Here is a 16,880-nt window from a genome sequence, read left to right as displayed (position 1 = left end):
AAGGCCCGGGCAGAATGGAAGCACATGAGCCAGTAGGAAATGCAGATCAATCAATAAGCAATGAAAAGAAAGCGCTCTTCTGAAACCGCCTTCTAGTCAGTGCATGTGCAGAGTGAGTCACATGCAACTTTTCCAGAATAAGTCTTTTTGATCGCTTATGCCCTGTTTTTATGTGTCTTCACTGGATTGGCCTGAAGCTGGCATTTCTTTCAAGAGAAACTAAACTTCCACCCCTCCCCCTCTTTTGAATAAGATTAAAGTTACCCCATAATGAAAAGAAGGTTTTGGGTTATTAGAGATGCTAGCTTTTTTTTTTTTTTTTTTTTTTTTAATAGAAAGGGAAAGGTTTTCTTGGCAGAGTTCATTTTGAAGTGACTGAGCCTTTTTTTCCTTCAAGATTATTAATGTCCTAGTGATAGAAGTTTTAGGGATACACTTATTCAGCACACCAACTTATTACATATTTCTGCAACGTGTTCAGTTTCTCAGTTCAGAATATTTTATTAAGGAAGAAGATGGCAAAATGAGTTATCAAGGACCGCTGCTTGTGTGTCACTTTTCTTTAATGCTGTAATAGACGTGATGCATGGAGACCTCACCCTCAGGGCTGTCTGTGGTTCCCTTGCAGCTCTCAAAATGTCACTTCTCAACTCTGAGAGCTGAGAGCAAGAACACAGTTCCAGTGGTAGTCTAACCAGGCGTTGGCCACCTGCCCCTTATGGTTCTGTGTAGTGATTTCCATTTTGCTGGACTTTCTGCTTAGCCCGAAGTGACAGACATTTATTTACTTATTTACTTATTTTAAAGGCTTTATATATTTATTCACGAGAGACACGCAGAGAAGCAGGCTCCCTTGCAGGGAGCCCGATGTGGGACTCGATCCCAGGACCCCGGGATCACGACCTGAGCCAAAGGCAGATGCTCAACTACTGAGCCACCCAGGCGTCCCCCGAAGTGACTTTTAAATTCATTTGTATAACATTAGAAACAGGTCTGAAGGTTCCCGGGTGGATGGATTTCAGCTGATCCCATTGAGGAAGTGAGAGAAGCTGCTGCCTCCTGAGTGTTTCCTTCCAGGAAGGAAGGATTCGGTGTGTGATCCCATATTGGCCGCATGTGGTTCCTGCTGGGAGAGATGCTCCCCCACCCCCACCGCCCCCAAGCTCTGCTAATCTCCAATCTGCCAGGTTGCAGAACGTCATGCTTGTGTAGATTGATTTCTTGGGAGCTTGTTGTTTTGATTATTTTCATCTGCATACTGGTTTATGAAGCACCAGAACGTAGGGGCTAACATTTTTTATTTTATTTCATTAAGGAGCTTGATTATTTTTAGTTCACAGAAGCCAGGTTTCTGATTAGCTACACCACCCCATCTTCATTAGGCAATTTAAGATGGGAATTCTACATTTTTTAAAAAGTAGCTAATTATGGTAAGACCTGACACATTTGCATTTCTGTAAAACTGCTGCGGCAAAGATTCTGGGCTGGAAGACTACATCATACTGGGTTGTAAAATCAGTCCTGGTGGGAGCTGTTTCTTCTTGTCAGAGAATTTGTATGTGCGAAAAGATTGCACATTATTCCTTCTGATCCCCTCTTCAGAGGTCTCCCTGCCCTTTGGAGTCTGTAGGCTGAGTTGTGGTTCAGGGGCTCGTCCTGGAATGACAGAAAAGTCTAAGCACATCAGAGTCTGACACTGTCTCCTGTGCAGTTGGTGGCAGCTTGTCTTTGGGAGTGTCTGTCCTTGGTGCTCCATGGGTCATTCTGCACTGGGGTAGACTGTTTTTGCATAAGAGGGTCTTAATGTCTGGGTGTTCTAATCTGCTCATCTCGATGAGGTCTCCATGTCCTTAAACCTCAGGGCCACATCTCACACTGACTCTTTGACTATGCTGCATTCCAGAAGCAATGTGGAATGTTGCTTACCTCAAGGAACATAAACCTTACATTGTGGCATGGAGGCATTTGAAAACATCTCCTCTGCTCTTGCCAAGGTGGCTCAGTGTCTACTAAAATTAAATCCATATGGGTACACCAAGCAGATGGGGAGGGCTAGGGGGCGGGTGGGGAAAAGTACACTGCCTTATGTGTTTGTGATGACATTCATTTAACCAGAGGTAACCTCAGAGTTATAAACCAGGGCATTATTTCCTAAAACAGGATCGTGGATTCATTTGTGGTGCTTTAGAAAATTTAATTTATATATGTATTTATACATAGGTGCATGAAAGAGATCATAGCTCTGGATTCAATGTGAAGAGACCTGTATACAGTTAGATTGTGAAGGACAATCCTTTTTACTATATTACATTAACTTTCCTTTATGACATCTGTTAGTTCAGCTATCTTCATCGGCGGGTCGCAACGTATAGAGGGGATGTGTATTAGGAGTGGGGGAGAGACTAATTTGATAAAGCATATCTGTTCAATTGGTTATTTTTTTTTCTATATATAAAATGCCAAGAGTAAAGCTGGCCAAGTCTTCTGGCCGAGCCAGGAACATGATGGATGGACCGAGAAGCCATCTTAGGAACATGGGTTCAGAAAGGCTGAGAAATGATGTCTTGGAGTTCATGAAGAATGTTAGTACTTCTTATACCCTTTCAGGGCAGAGTAAGACCACTTAATTTAAGTCTGGAGTTGGTGTCCCTAAACCCAGGATGGAAGTCTAATGAAGCCAGCCTCCCCTTCAGATAGAACTGACCCAGAGTTGATGGTCCTTATTGCTCAGTGAGGACTTCTACTCAGTGTGTGTCTGAGGACCAGTGGCATCAGCATTACCACTGTTAGATTTTAGAAATGTAGAATCTCAGGCCTTGCCTGCCCATGAAATGTCCTTATATAAACTACCCCTGCCCTTGTTTCACTCTTTGTCAGGTTACCCACAATAGCCTGTGATACCACAGGTAGATGAGAAGCCCAGGTTCTGGATCATGTCAATTGCTCTCATCTTTTTTCTTTAATTAATTAATTAATTAATTTTAAAATTAATTAATTTGATGGGAGTAGGGAGGGGCAGAGGGAGAGGGAGAGAAATCCTTAAGCAGACTCCCTGCTGAGTGGGGAGCCTGATGAGGGGCTCCATTCCAGGACACAAATCACGACTTGAGCCGAAATCAAGAGTGGGTTGCTCAAGGACTGAGCCACTCAGGTACCCCCAACTGCGCTCTGCTGCTTGACAGTTACTTCGTACCTCCACATCTTGCTTTCTTCATCTGGAAAGTAGAGATAACAGCAACCACTTCCCAGAGATTTTTCAAGCATTAAGTACAGAGTATTTCTAAAGTACTCATCCAAGAACCAAGCCAGTAGTATCTGGTGGGTATTCATGTGATGGTGACGATTTGGTGTCATATTTCCCCTGTTGATTCTGTGTGCCTTTGAAAGAGGCTTCAGGTCTGGTTCATCTTTGCTTTCTCCCAACCCCTGCCCCTTCTCTGTGCCTAGAATGTGTTGATGGCTGAGGCACTTGCTGTCCAGCACCAGTGTCTGTAGCTTAAAATCCCTGATCTTTGGAAAGTTCAGTTTGAGTCAGAGGCAGCAGTCCCAAGAGCCTTAGCTTTATAGGGAAGTGTTCTAGAAGGCTATTAGAACAGTGCTCCTGGGATCCCTGGGTGGCGCAGCGGTTTAGCGCCTGCCTTTGGCCCAGGGCGCGATCCTGGAGACCCGGGATCGAATCCCACGTCGGGCTCCCGGTGCATGGAGCCTGCTTCTCCCTCTGCCTATGTCTCTCTCTCTCTCTCTCTCTGTGTGTGACTATCATAAATAAATAAAAATTAAAAAAAAAAAAAAAAAAAAGAAGAGTGCTCCTTTGCTGTCAGGTTCAAGCAAGTCCAGACTGTTCTTTGGCTATACACCATATAGCACACAGGTGTGCAGAGAGAAAAGGAGTAGTGTTCTAGAGAGAACACTGAGAGAACGCCAGCTCACAGCTTCCATCATTGTGTCACTTTGGAATGAGACAGAGAAAGAAGAGCTCAGATACATTTTATTTACTTATTTGAAAAAAGATTTATTTATTTATTTTAAAGAGGGAGATAGATCAAGCATAGGTGAGTAGGGGGAGTGGGAATGGGAGAAAATCTTCAAGCAGCCTCCCTGCCTACCGGGGATCCTGTCTCAGGGCTCGATCTCAAGATCTATGAGATCACATCCTGAGCTGAAACCAAGAGTTAGAAGGTCAGTCGACTGAGCCACCTAGGTGCCCTCAAATACATTTTAAATTTGTTTAAATTGTCCCCCAGTTAGGAGGATGTCATCTTGGATTAGAGTGTGGTTGTGAGATGCAAAAGATCTAAAACAGCAAATCCTAGGGCTGTGGGCTGGGCTTGTCAGTGGACCCAGCCAATTAGGGGGCTTTAGCCACACCGTTGATCTTGAGATAGCTACAGGGGTTTTCCATCCTGTTAGGGGACAACCACAAGGCCAAGCAATTAACTGGGTGGGCGCTGAGGTCCGACCTGGGTTGAAATCTCTGCCATGTCTTCTCCTAGCAGCCAGATGATGGGTGAGTTATCAAACCTCATTGAATCATGCCACTCACGAGAAATCTGTAGATGAATTTCTGCCTGGCCTGGTCCCTGAGGTTTTTGAGGTGGCTATTTGGTAGAAATTTTAAAAATCCTTTTAATGCTTTCTAAGTTTTAGAATAGATTTAGATTTAGGGAAAAGTTAGTATAGATAGTAGAACTCATACCCAGTTCCCATGTACCCTGGTTTCCCTATCATTAACATCTTATGCGAGCGTGGTACATTTGTCATAACCAATGGACTGATATTGGTACGTTATTACTAACTCAAGTCCATATTTTATTTAGATTTCCTTAGTGTTTAACCTCTTGTTCTTTTCCTGGACCAAGATCCCACCCAGGACACCACGTTATTCAGCTGTCATGTCTCCTCAGGCATGTGGCTGTGTTAGTTCTTCAAACGTTTCTTGTTTTTGGTGATCATGGCTATTTTGAAGAGTACTGGTTAGGTTTTCTTATAGACTTTTCCTCCATTGGGATTCATCTGAGGTTTTTCTCATGAATTGACTGGGGTTTGGGGATTTGAAGAGAAAGGCCATGGTAGAGTGCTGTTGGTGTCACATCATATCAAGGGTGCATACTTTCAGCAAGACTTGTCACCTTTGATGGGGTTTTGATCACCTGATGGAGGTAGTGTTTGTGGTTTCTCCATTGTAAAATTGCCACCTTCCCACGACTTTCCATACTGTGCCTTGGGAGGAAGTCATTATCTGTAGTATTTTGTTAGGTGTTCAAGAAAATTAAAAAAAATTTTTTTGATCATACCATTATTCAGCACTTTCTATATACCTTGCATCTTATTAAAATTCCATTTCTTTCTTTTTTAAAAAGTAATCTCTGCACCCATTGTGGGGCTTGAACTCAGGACCCCAAGATCAAGTCTTATGCTCCACCAACTGAGCCAGCCAGATACCCCCAAATCTATTCCATTTCTTTCCACCACTTCTTATTTTTTCTTCATGGCTTGTTTGTATAAACAGTTGGCCAAAGGCCAGTTGGCCAAACTGTTTGACATTGTGATCAGCTCCCCAGTTTCCAATCCATACCCTAATTCAGTATTCCATCATTCATCATTGGGAAGCATTCACCGTGCATAGTTTAAGAAGTGCTGAGTTTTGATTAAGGCCTAGCTAGGAAGTTCAAGTATGAATAGCAAAAGCTCACTCCTATACACATGTACTTCTCATGTGCTGGATGCAGTGTTAGCACTAAACATATTTCATCCACATAGGAATTCTATAAGGCAGCTTCTGCTATTGTGTTCATTTTACAGATGAAGAAACTGAGGGATGGAGAATTGCAGTACACAGGGAAGTGTTGCCCAAGGTTACACAGCTAGTAAGTTGCAGAGCTGGGCAGTAGGATTTAGAAAGCAAAAAGTTATCTGAATGTTTGCTAACCATTCTTCCCTGCTACCCAGCTAGCTATCACTTTCTTTCTGTGATAGCAGAGAATCCAGGCTTTGGCACACCGTGATTTGGTTATGACCGTGCTTATTCCTGGCTCCAGCACCAAGCTGCTGTGTGACCTTGGGCAATTTATTTCCCTTCTCTGTCTCTGCATTCATAAAAATATGGAAAAATAATATTTGTACCTCCCTGGAAGGTTTTGCTAAGATAATTGCATCACACCTAATATTTATCATATATTACAGATGAAACTGCCATACTTTCTGAATTAAAAGTAGGGACACATGAATGAAAAACTGTATTAGGATGGGGGCCATAAGATGAAATATTTCAAATAGGGCTTGTCTCCTAAAAGTGGGATGGCTGTGCAGAGTGGAATTATTAGATGCTCAGAAAGCTGATGGAGGTGTGAGGGATAGAGAGACCCAGGACAAGTCAGGACCTCACAAACTGCCAGTCACAGTGGCAGAATATTAAGAGACTTCGGTAACCTTTTCAGACTTTTAACGGTTACCTAAATATCAGAATGAAAGTCCTAAATAACATGAATAAATAAAGCGTGCCATTGAATTGACCTATGTTTTTAAATTTATTATAACTTAGGATCCATAAGAAGAACATAGGTAGCATCTCCAATTTAGGGGAAGTCACCATTTTTAGCTAAGAACCATCAATCCTAGACTTTTTAATTTTTGCTTCACTTCTATCAATAGCTCTGGCAGGCAGCTTTTCGGGGAGAGCCATATTTTCACAAAGAAGAATAAAAGAGAGTGTGTGTGAGTGGGGGGGGCCAGAAACCCCAAGACACTGGGCCATATAGGGCAGGTCTCTGGTGACCTGAGGCCACTCTTCTCTCCTCCCCTTCTCTCGCTGGGGGCTCTTGACTCAAATTCATGCCTCAGCAAAATCAGAAGCGATTGACACATGTCAAGGGCCTGTGGGGAGAGTTGCAAATGGGTAAAACCACAGCATTCCATCTGGGAACGCAGAGGTTCCATCCTCTCTAATTACAAAGCTAATGAGCATTGGAGACAAGGGCTCCAGGTGGCCTGCAGTGAGCCAGCAAGAATTTCGATGCCCTCATATGGCACACATTTTCATTCTGGAAGCATAGTGTTAGCGAATCGTGCGTGTGTGTGTGTGTGTGTGTGTGTGTGTGTGTGTGTGTGGAATTGAAGGAGTAGAGTAGACACTGAGCTTTTCTGTAAGATTTTGCTCCCTGGGTTAAGGTTGAGGTCAAGTCAGAAAAATACTTCTTCATCTCTGGGACTGTTGTTTGTTTTAAACACAGACACAGACTAAGATACACACTTTCAGAGTTTTCATCTGCCCTGGTCATGCTGGCCTCTTTTGGTGATTAACTGGCAGTCTTTGGCTTTGCTCTGGAGGTGCTAATACCCTTGATGGTGACCTGCAAGGAGTGGCATCAGCCTACAGAATGACTCATCATGTGTTTGAGAAGTTCACATCTTAAATGACAATCTGCCTTAACCTCTCTTTTGGAGGGTTTTTTTCTTGGTGCTCATAAGGCCCTTTTCTCTAAAAGTGCTCCGTGTTCGGCTTGCCTGTAGGCTCTGTACAATTCTTTCTTTTCACTAAAACAAAAATAACGAGTGTTCTCTTTTTATTTCCTTAAACCTCTTTGTCTGACATTTACGAAGTGGTTCTCTCTAACATTCTAAAAATTTCCACGGTGGCCTAGTGGGTGTGTGCTGAAATAGAATTTTGGCCATTGCCTCTTCCTTTCAGATGCCCCCTGTTGAGGATGGGCTATTTCCTCTGAGTACTGTTTTACAGACACCTTTGTTCTTTGCTTCATTTCGTGGGGGACTTGGGAAAAGAGTTGAGTAAAGGGCACTGGAAGTTATTTCAGGACAGCTAATCTGGAGGGGAAGAACTATTTTGGGAGTAAAGATAATCAGATGCCCTGTGGGTTTACTGTTAAGTAATAACTGGATAGTCATATCATCACATTTCCCTTCTAGCAACTTTCGTGTCTGTTAATTCTGTTTGAGCATCTTGGATGTGAAGGATCAAATTGGGATTAACAAATAACTTCATCTTCCCTTAAGATGAAGAGTACGAAGTGCTTTTGAAATAGTAGCATAGAACATTGTGGAGAACACACTAACATTTGTTTTAAAGATAATCCACATGCAGCTGCCATGGAAAACAGTATGGCGGATCCTCAGAACTCACACGTAGACTTAACCGTAGTGGAACCGGCAGTTCCGCTTCTGGGTATGTACCCCTCAAAGACAGAAAGTGGGCACTTGAACAGATATTTATACCTTCACATTCATAGCAGCATTATTCACAATCACCAAAAAGTAGAAACAGCCCAGATGTCCATCAAGAAATGACTAGATAAACACAAGGTGGTTATAAACAAAGGTGGAATATTATCCAGCCTTAAAAATGGAAAGAAATTCTTTTTTTAATGTTATTTTAAGTAATCTTTTAAAAAAAATATTTTATTTATTTATTCATGAGAGACACACAGAGGGAGGCAGGGACACACAGGCAGAGGGAGAAGCAGGATCCCTGTGGGGAGCCCAATGTGTGGGACTCAATCCTAGGATCCCGGGATCACGACCAGAGCTGAAGGCAGATGCTCGACCACTGAGCCAGGCACCCCATTTTTAAGTAAGCTCTACATGCAATAGGGCCTAGAACCCACAACCCCAAGACTAAGAGTTGCATGTTCTACTGACTGAGCCAGCCAGATGTCTCCAAAGGACGGAGATTGGGACATGAAGAGTGTAGCGTGGATGAACCTTGAAGACATTATGATAAATGAAACCCAAGTCACAAAAGGACAAATACTGTATATTTCCCCTTATGTGCAATACCTAGGGGGGTGTAGCTTCCTCAAGCTTCCTCAAGACAGCAGGTAGAATGGTAGTTTCCAGGGGCTAAGGGAGGTGGAAGGGGAAATGAGTGTTTAATGGATATGGAGTTTCAGGTTGGGGAGGTGAAAAAGTTCTGGAAATGAATGGTGGTGGTGGTTGCATGGTAGGTAAATATTTAATGCTCTGAACCATATGCTTGAAAATGGCGAAAATGGTCAAATTTATGTTAGGTGTGTTTTACCACAATATATGCAGAGCTAATCCACATATACCAACACATGCACCACAGGCCTGTATTAGCACAGAGCCTGTCCATAGAGACACACAAGAGCTGGTATCAGCGAGGACGTAGGGGCCCAGCGCCCAGTGTATGTTCTTTGAGTATCTGTGGAGAGACTGTGGCTGCATCAGGGAGCTTGGGGGAGAGAAGAGAAAGCATATTTTCACGGTATGTAACCTTTCCTGCCTTTGAGGAGGTTTTTTTGGGTACTTTTGTGGCTTCATTCAAAAAATAAATTCAACTCTTCAGATCCAGTGGCAGGGAAGGGAGTAATGGGAGATGGAAGTTCCCTTGAGAACATTTCAGACCCCAGAAGGATTGCGGCCCTGCAGAAAGTTGAGGCTGGCGTTGTCTCTGAGGGGTCCTCATCAACAAAGCAGGGTTGGCTGGATAGGGGAAGGGAACATATGATGTGTTTCCAGCTTTTACATGAGCAGGACAGGTATTTTTGTCAGCACGTCCTATTTTGTATTTCCTTTGTGAATGGGAGAAGAGGAGGTCTTGTCTTTTCTTTCATTTTTCTTTTCTTTTTTTAAGATTTATTTATTTATTTGAGAGAGAGTGTATGTGAGTTGGGGGAGAGGTAGAGGGAGGGAGAAGGATAAGCAGACTCTGCGCTGACATGGGTCCCACTTGGGTCTCAGATCTCAGAACCCTGAACTCATGACTTGAGCTGAAACCAAGAGTCAGATGCTTCACCGACTGAGCCACTCGGGTGCTCTGGGAGTGGTGATCTTTTGTAAGCTTAACTGCCTTTAAAATTGTTCTTCTGAGACGCCTGGGTGGCTCAGTGGTCGAGCATCTGCTTTCGGCTCAGAGACACAGAGAGAAAGGCAGAGACACAGGCAGAGGGAGAAGCAGGCTCCTTGTGGGGAGCCCGATGTGAGACTTGATCCCGGGACCTCGGGATCATGCCCTGAGCCAAAGGCAGACACTTAACTGTAGAGCCACTGAGGTGCCTCACGTACAGTAAACGTCAATTGGGTGGTCATTGGTCTTCCCACAGCAACTATGTGGTTAGACATGTGCTGTCATTTTGCCTGAGGCTGAAAAACAGGGACGCATGGTTCTGAGATCCAACAGGTGTGGTGTCCTTGTCCTGAGAGGTGGGAGGCTCCCAGGAGGGGTACGCAGTAGTCCTTTTTGCTTGGATTATCTCCGTAGAAGGCAGGAATCCCCCAGAATTATTGGGCCAGATCCTGGCAGAGCTTCCTTGCTGTTGCCCTGCAGAGTGAAAGAGAGAAAAGGACTCACAGAAGGTTTTATTATAAAACTTTAAAGAAATGATGAATTCATTGCCTTCTCAGCTTCTCTGTCATGGTGCTCCTTCAAGGGCTGTGGGTGACTGAATGGCCTCTCCAGGGCAGGGGGCTCTCTGCCCTGCTGAACTCGGGCCCTGTGACCCTTGCAGCCCATCCAGCCTTCTAGCATTCTTTTGCGGGGCCTGTCCACGTTCCCTTCGGAGAACCAATGCACACCGTGCTGCTGAGGAATGGAGTGGAAGAAAGTATGCGGGAGTCAGGTTGTTGAGAATAACTGGGCACATGGCTTGGTTGATTGGTTGAATATCCAAAAATCTGTGCTTAAATATAGAACAAAATATATATGAAGATACTTGATCTGTTCTTTCTTTCTTGCTTGCTTTCTTGCTTTTCTTGCCTGCCTTCCTTCCTTCCTTCCTTCCTTCCTTCCTTCCTTCCTTCCTTCCTTCCCTCCTTCCTTCCTTCCTTCCTTTCGAGGGAAACTAATATTTATTGAATGGAAACTCTATCTCCTAAATATATTACTTTCTGTAGTTCATGCAAGATCTGGTGAGGCAGATAATCAAAATAACAAAGTAACGTGAATTACAAACAGCTGTGTCAGGCTCTCTTCTGAGCATTCTATGTGTAAAATTTACAGATTTACGCCTCTTACTAATGCTCTGAAGGGAGCTAGAAGAACTCGGGATGCTGAGAGACAAAAGTTAAGAAAGTCACCCAAGATCATACGTGTTAGTGACAGAGGCAGGATTCCATGCTGGCTGTTCTGGCTGCAGAGCCCCAGCATGCAGTTCCCCATTGCACTGGACATGAGGAGCTGTGCTGTGTTTTGCCCAAGGTCATAGAATCCTAAATGACCAATTGTATTTCTCAACAATTCCCTTTTTTCAGGGACAGTAAGAGGTTTAGCTTTCCTTCCCAAATTGTTCTTCGCTAGTATATCAGAGGTACTCTGAGCAAACCATTTAGAAAGCTCTGGGATTGGATCCAACAGATTGAAAACACAATTGAAATGGAGTCCCACAAAGGTGTGTGTGCAGCCCTCCGGTAATCTTTCTTTCCAGGGTGGGGTGGGATGGGAGAGGGGTTCCTTCATGTCAGTCTCCTACAGGTTCCTGCAGCCACTTGGTCTTTCCATCTCCTTTTCTCTTTAGGACAGAATAAAGCAAAGGAAAACAGAAAGTCCAAAAGCAAAAAAGTCAGGAGAGAAGTGGTGATAGGACTAGCCAGTGTTCCCTTTGGGTAGTTGGCACTTGCTCAGGTAGCAGACCTAAACTTGCCATGACAAATACAGCCCCAGGCTGTGACTTTTGGAACGGTGTCCTCCACAGCACTTAGTTAAGTGGTACTTAGATTTCCAAACCAGATGACTTTCTTTTGCAGAGCAGGTTCTGATTCTGGCATATGTCATAGAGACACCAGAGAACCCAGTAGAGAACTTATATTTTCTATTTAAAAAATTATTAATAATAGAGTAGTCAAGTCTTTTGGCCACCCTAGCAAATAGTAATGTTTTTCTTCTTGGTGCCTCTAGTGGGGATACCAGCATTTTGCGGTGGGGATGCCAGTTGGGGTTGGAACTTGCTGTGATGGGAAAGTAATTGGGAGGGTCCAGATCATAAGATCTTCCCATGCAGTGGGCACAGTACAAAGGAAATCAGCGCCAGAAAGGGGGGTGTGCAGTTAACAGGCAATAGGCCAAGAAGATCGTCTGATTCCCAACAGGATTGGAGTCTCCAGGTTTTCAAGTGGGTAATTGGAACAGGAAGGTGCCAAATGCAGGCCTGCTGGCACCAGGAGTGGCAGGGTTTTCCATTCAGGTTGGATAGTCTTAGGGCTGAGATGGGTGCATGTCAGTTAACAAATCCAAGCACCTGATACTTTGCCCATGATTGGGGGAAGGGGTCATAGAAGAATGAACAAAAAGGATTTTCATTTCTGAGCAACAAAAAGTCTTGGGTATGAGGTGGATGCACGTGACGGTGGAGGGTAGTACGAAGTAGTGTAATGAAGCAGTGGATGGTGTGGTTTTGTTCTCCAGAGCTCGCATCTCTCATTATGGTATATCTGACATAGTGCACGTGCTCTCTGGAGTCAGAATGCTTGGATTTATATTCTGGCTGTGTGGCCTTGAGCAAATTATTTAATCTCTTTGGCCTCGGTATCCCTATTTGTAAAACGAGAATTGCTATAGGAGCCACCTCATGAATTTGTTAGGAGGATTAAATGATTTTCTTCCTAGATAAAAAGAAAAAGTCCTTGTCCCTGCTTCTTGCTTTTGAAAGCAGTCTTGATACCTAGAACTGCAGCAGTTCTCTTGTACACATGAGACCATAGGCATGAGGAGAAAAGTCAATATGCAAAGAGTGGCTGACAAGGATGTTTGGGATCCTTGACTCACTGCCAGGTGGCCAGACTACTGCCTCCCTCCAGACTTTCTTAAGTGAACCATTGCTGGTTGGGTTTTCTTTTACTTGCCGCCAAATGTATCCTCACAGATACAAGTTTATTGCTAGACTATAAAATCATTGAAGGTTGGGCAGTGATTTACTCACCTTGGAGTTCTCAAGGAGAACCCAGCGTAATGTCCTGCATACAGTAGGTACTCACTGGTTGTAATAGGGAGATGGATGGTTGGAAAGAAAGGAAGGAGGAAGAGAGGCATGCTGGTGAGTATTTAACTATTAGCTCTTGGGGGGCAAAAGAGTCCTGAGCTATAGCATTTGCCAGTTTCCATGGCGTAAATATCCCCTTCATGGCTGATTTCAAATTACCATTGTGATGTCACTGAACTCATTATTGGGAAGAGATGCATATAATCAACTCTTATGAGTAAGTCCAAACCAGCCTTGGCTCACCACTGGAGGGATGCAAGGAAATAAGGAGAGAGGAAAGGAAAGAAAAGGTTCTGTTAAAATTAATAGTAGTAATAACAATAGTAGCAGTAATAAAATTTATTGAGGGCTTACTCTGTGCCAAGTTCAGCCCCCAAGTCATTCCTAGTGGTCTTTTCACACCTCCTGGTGTAGAACTGGGTCACACTGGCTTTTTCTAGCTGCAGGAGAAGCAAGGGAGGGAACAAAGGGGTGGGGCCCAGTGAATGTGCTGGAACTGGTGTAGACTATTCATGTGTCATTCTTTAGACCTGGGCCCTCTGCCTCTCTGAACGCTGGCAGGCATCTGTCAGTGATGAAAGATGACTGTTGGATGGGCAACCAAGAGTGTCCAAAAGGGCAAGACTTTCCACGTGGAAGGAGTTATTTTTCAGACACCCAAACTGCCTTTACAGCAAAGTTAAGTAGCCCCATTATCATCAGAATTATACAGTTCTTCCCCACCTTCCTTCATGTCTGTCCCTCACTCCAGACATCATAAACCGCCCTGTCCTTCGCAGTAAAATGGTTGGTTTTCTCAACCAAAGAGATACCAACCGCAGTGATAAATGAGGTGAGAAGAAAGGAAGTCAAAACATGATTGCGATAAAGCATTCAGAAGAGAGAACAAGTGCTCCCAAAGTGCAGATTCACTGCACTTCAGTTGGGCTGTGAAGTCCTGTGTGGGCTCGAGATAAGGATTGGCTGTGGTGAGCGAGGTGGAGAGGATGAGTTGACTGGGATATCCACTGCAAAATTCCTTCCTCACAAGGTCAGCTTCCTTCTTTACATACTCTCTGGGCAAATTGCTCACGCCAAAGTCCAGGCTTATCATACTCCTCTGGCAGGTGGAAAATAAATAATACAGAAAGATGCCAAAATTGGGGCCATTATTGGGGACAGAAGATAAAAACTATTTTGGGGCCCATTTCTATATCATCTTTAGAATTTTTGCAGAGTTTATATTCAGGTGTCAGTTTCTTTAAAAAAAATAAAAAGATTATAAGTGATTTATCGGTTCCACATCATCAGAAGTCCAGACAGAGAAGACAGAGGAGGAAGAGAGATGTGAGGAGATTAATGATTCTGTTCCGAGGACTCCCTGTGATGGAGGAGCCTAAGCTCTGCTGTCTGGCCAGTTGGTGGAGAAAGTGATGTAGAGCTGGAAGCCCCAGACTGTACTTTGAAATGAGGACTCATTTCAGCTAGAAGAAATGCCTGGAAGAGCTGAGATGGGAGGATCCATAACTTGTCAGCAGGCTGCATCACTATCAAACTGGGAGTCAGAGTTGATTCCTACCTGACCCCTTCGGACTCTTTGGGAAACCAAATTAGAAGGCACCCTTCGCCTGTTCTGAGTTGACAGCCAAGGGAACATTGGTGGAAGTCACAGTTCCTTTGGGCTTGTCTTAGAACCTGCAACCCACAGCAGAGGGGCAGTGCTCATTCTTTGGTATTTGTAGTGTACTTTCCTGGATCAGCTGGCATCGTCTCACCTGGTCCATCCAGTGGTGTTAGAAAGTCATAAGTGCTCTAAGTTAGAGATCAAGATCTGGAGAGGCAATCAGCAGCTGGATATTTTGGTCTTGTTTTTTCTTTTCTTTTCTTTCTTTTCTTTCTTTTGATTTTATTTACTCATGAGAGAGAGAGAGAGAGAGAGAGAGGCAGAGACACAGGCAGAGGGAGAAGCAGGCTCCACGCAGGGAGCCTGACATGGGACTCGATTCCGGGTCTCCAGGATCACACCCTGGGCTGAAGGCGGCACTAAACCACTGAGCCACCTGGGCTGCCCTTGGTCTTTCTTTAAGCAGTGTGGAAAATACTTTGTACTTTTACTCTACTATGAGCATCATCTGGTTCTTCTAAGGCAGGATTGGCAGACTCTTTCTTAAAGGGCCAAGGAGTAAACATCTTAGGGCTTTGGGCGGGGGGGCATACACTTTCTGTCATAATTTCCTAACTGTGCAGCCATTTGTAGAGCAAACACATCCACAGGTGAAAAGCAAATGAATGAGCAAGGCTGTCTTCCAATAAAACTGTACACAAAAGCAGGAAGTGGGGAGGATTGGGCCTGGAGGCCTTTGTTTGCCAGGTGCTACTGTAAGGGGTCAGAGACGGAATAGAAACCTCTCATTTGCCAGTGTGGATGATAATGCATAGCACTATTATGCTACAAGACCCTACCCCACCTGAAAATAGAGTGGGGAGTGAAAGGCATAAGGGAGACATCAGATCCACTTATCCCATTGATGGTGATGTGGGGTGAGTATAGGGTGAGTCAAAGGGTGAACGAGGCAGAGAATGCCTTTGGGCCACTTTAATCAATCATTGCTCTTGCCTGGCTGGTGCAGCTCCTGGACATGGTATAGGCTGGCTGGCGGGCTACAGCTTAACTGTGCATCACTCCCTGCTTCCCCCATGCCCCCAGCCCGGAGTTTGCTAAAGCTTTCTTTCTCTTATTTCCTTCATCCTCCTAATAGTCTGGATAAAGAGGAAAATAAGGCCTACGACCCCCATGTGAGACCTATTACAGTTTATTTTTCAGCATGTTCAGGCTTTGGCCTTATTTCAAAGGCGACCTACTCTACTACCTTGAAGTGTGGGTTGAGATTCACTAACATTTCCTCCCAGACTGGGGAGAGCTTTGTTAAGAAAGTAAAACAGTCCCAGTTTTACAAATGTGATTTCCCCCACAGACTTTCAGCAGGAAAGATGAGCACGCAGCTGCATGCTGCGCAGAGCTACTGTCACCTTCAGCCCCAGAGGAGAGGTGGGGTGGGACTGGCCGTGCCAGCCCTGCTTCCCTCCAAAGGCTGACAGCGTGATCCTGGGGGTGGGGGGGAGCAGGCAGGTCACCTGTCTCGCGTCCCCGTGACTTTGTGAGCAGGTGTTGGTTGTAGGTCGTTAGAAGTAGTTCGGCTTTACTCCTCGAAAGCCCTGTTCATGTTCCTGGAATCACCCCATTTTGGTCACTTTGGGGTCTTGCAGGAAGAAGTGACATGGTCTCACCCCTTCCCCCTTGGCTGTGTGGTGCCCACGTGGCTGAGCCTGGCCCTGTCGAGGCCAAAGCTGGATTTACGTGTCTCCTTCAGTACAGCTGTTGGATTTCTCGCAGTGATTTAACTGTGGGGAGGCCTGACAAGTGTGAAGGGTATTTTTAGCTAAGCTGTGTGGGTTTGATAGCCATTTGGGGACCAGTAATGGAATTGGGCGCTCCATGTGAGGCTGGGGGTGAGCAGGGAGGTGGAGGCAGATGGGGGCTGCAAAAGACTTGATGTGGGGCAGCTCCTGGCTGCTTTGACCCCAAAGTGGGCTGGCGGTCCCCTTTCACATTGTGCTGACAGTTGTCAGCCTGCTTTACAGGGTGTGAAGTTGACACCCTCCCTCCCGCCAGGGACGGGGAGGCTGTCTGGGTGCCGGGAGGGGTGCAGTTGAAGTTGGAAATTTGATCTTTAGGGGCATTCATTCATTTGTTCATTCATTCATTCAACAAGTATTTTTTCAAGTGTAATAGACCAGTTTCACAAACTTCCACATGTATATGGATCAACAGGCAATCTCATTACAAGGCAGACCCTAATTCAGTGGGGCTGGAGCTGGGCTGAAGTTCTGCATTTCTGGAAAGCTCCTGATTGAGCTGCTCCAGCTGGTACAGGGCCCAGACCCTGCCTTACC

At 44.8% G+C, this 16,880-nt stretch overlaps 1 protein-coding gene and 1 long non-coding RNA gene across 4 annotated transcripts in view; one reads left to right on the top strand and one right to left on the bottom strand.

The window, feature by feature from the left end:
* The window catches only part of CHST11 (carbohydrate sulfotransferase 11), a 257,281-nt gene that overhangs the window by 67,696 nt on the left and 172,705 nt on the right, over positions 1-16,880 (top strand). Inside the window, exons 1-2 of one of the 3 annotated variants that reach the window (XM_072844281.1) lie at positions 13,209-13,237; positions 13,476-13,977. The exons of the other annotated variants lie outside the window; for them this stretch is intronic. The gene's annotated coding sequence lies outside the window, so the exon portion shown is untranslated. Of the gene's footprint in view, positions 1-13,208; positions 13,238-13,475; positions 13,978-16,880 lie in introns of those variants that run through there. 3 annotated transcript variants of the gene reach the window in all.
* On the bottom strand, positions 10,318-14,602 carry LOC140642997 (uncharacterized). The gene is made up of 2 exons (XR_012039378.1): positions 12,888-14,602; positions 10,318-10,647 (listed from the first exon to the last, which is right to left on the bottom strand). It is a non-coding gene; the product is annotated as an uncharacterized lncRNA (long non-coding RNA).

The sequence above is a fragment of the Canis lupus genome, chromosome 11 (genome assembly GCF_048164855.1).
Source record: "Canis lupus baileyi chromosome 11, mCanLup2.hap1, whole genome shotgun sequence".
Taxonomy (NCBI): Eukaryota; Metazoa; Chordata; class Mammalia; order Carnivora; family Canidae; genus Canis; species Canis lupus.
Note: the sequence above shows the minus strand (reverse complement) of the source record. Positions and strands in the feature narration are given on the sequence as shown.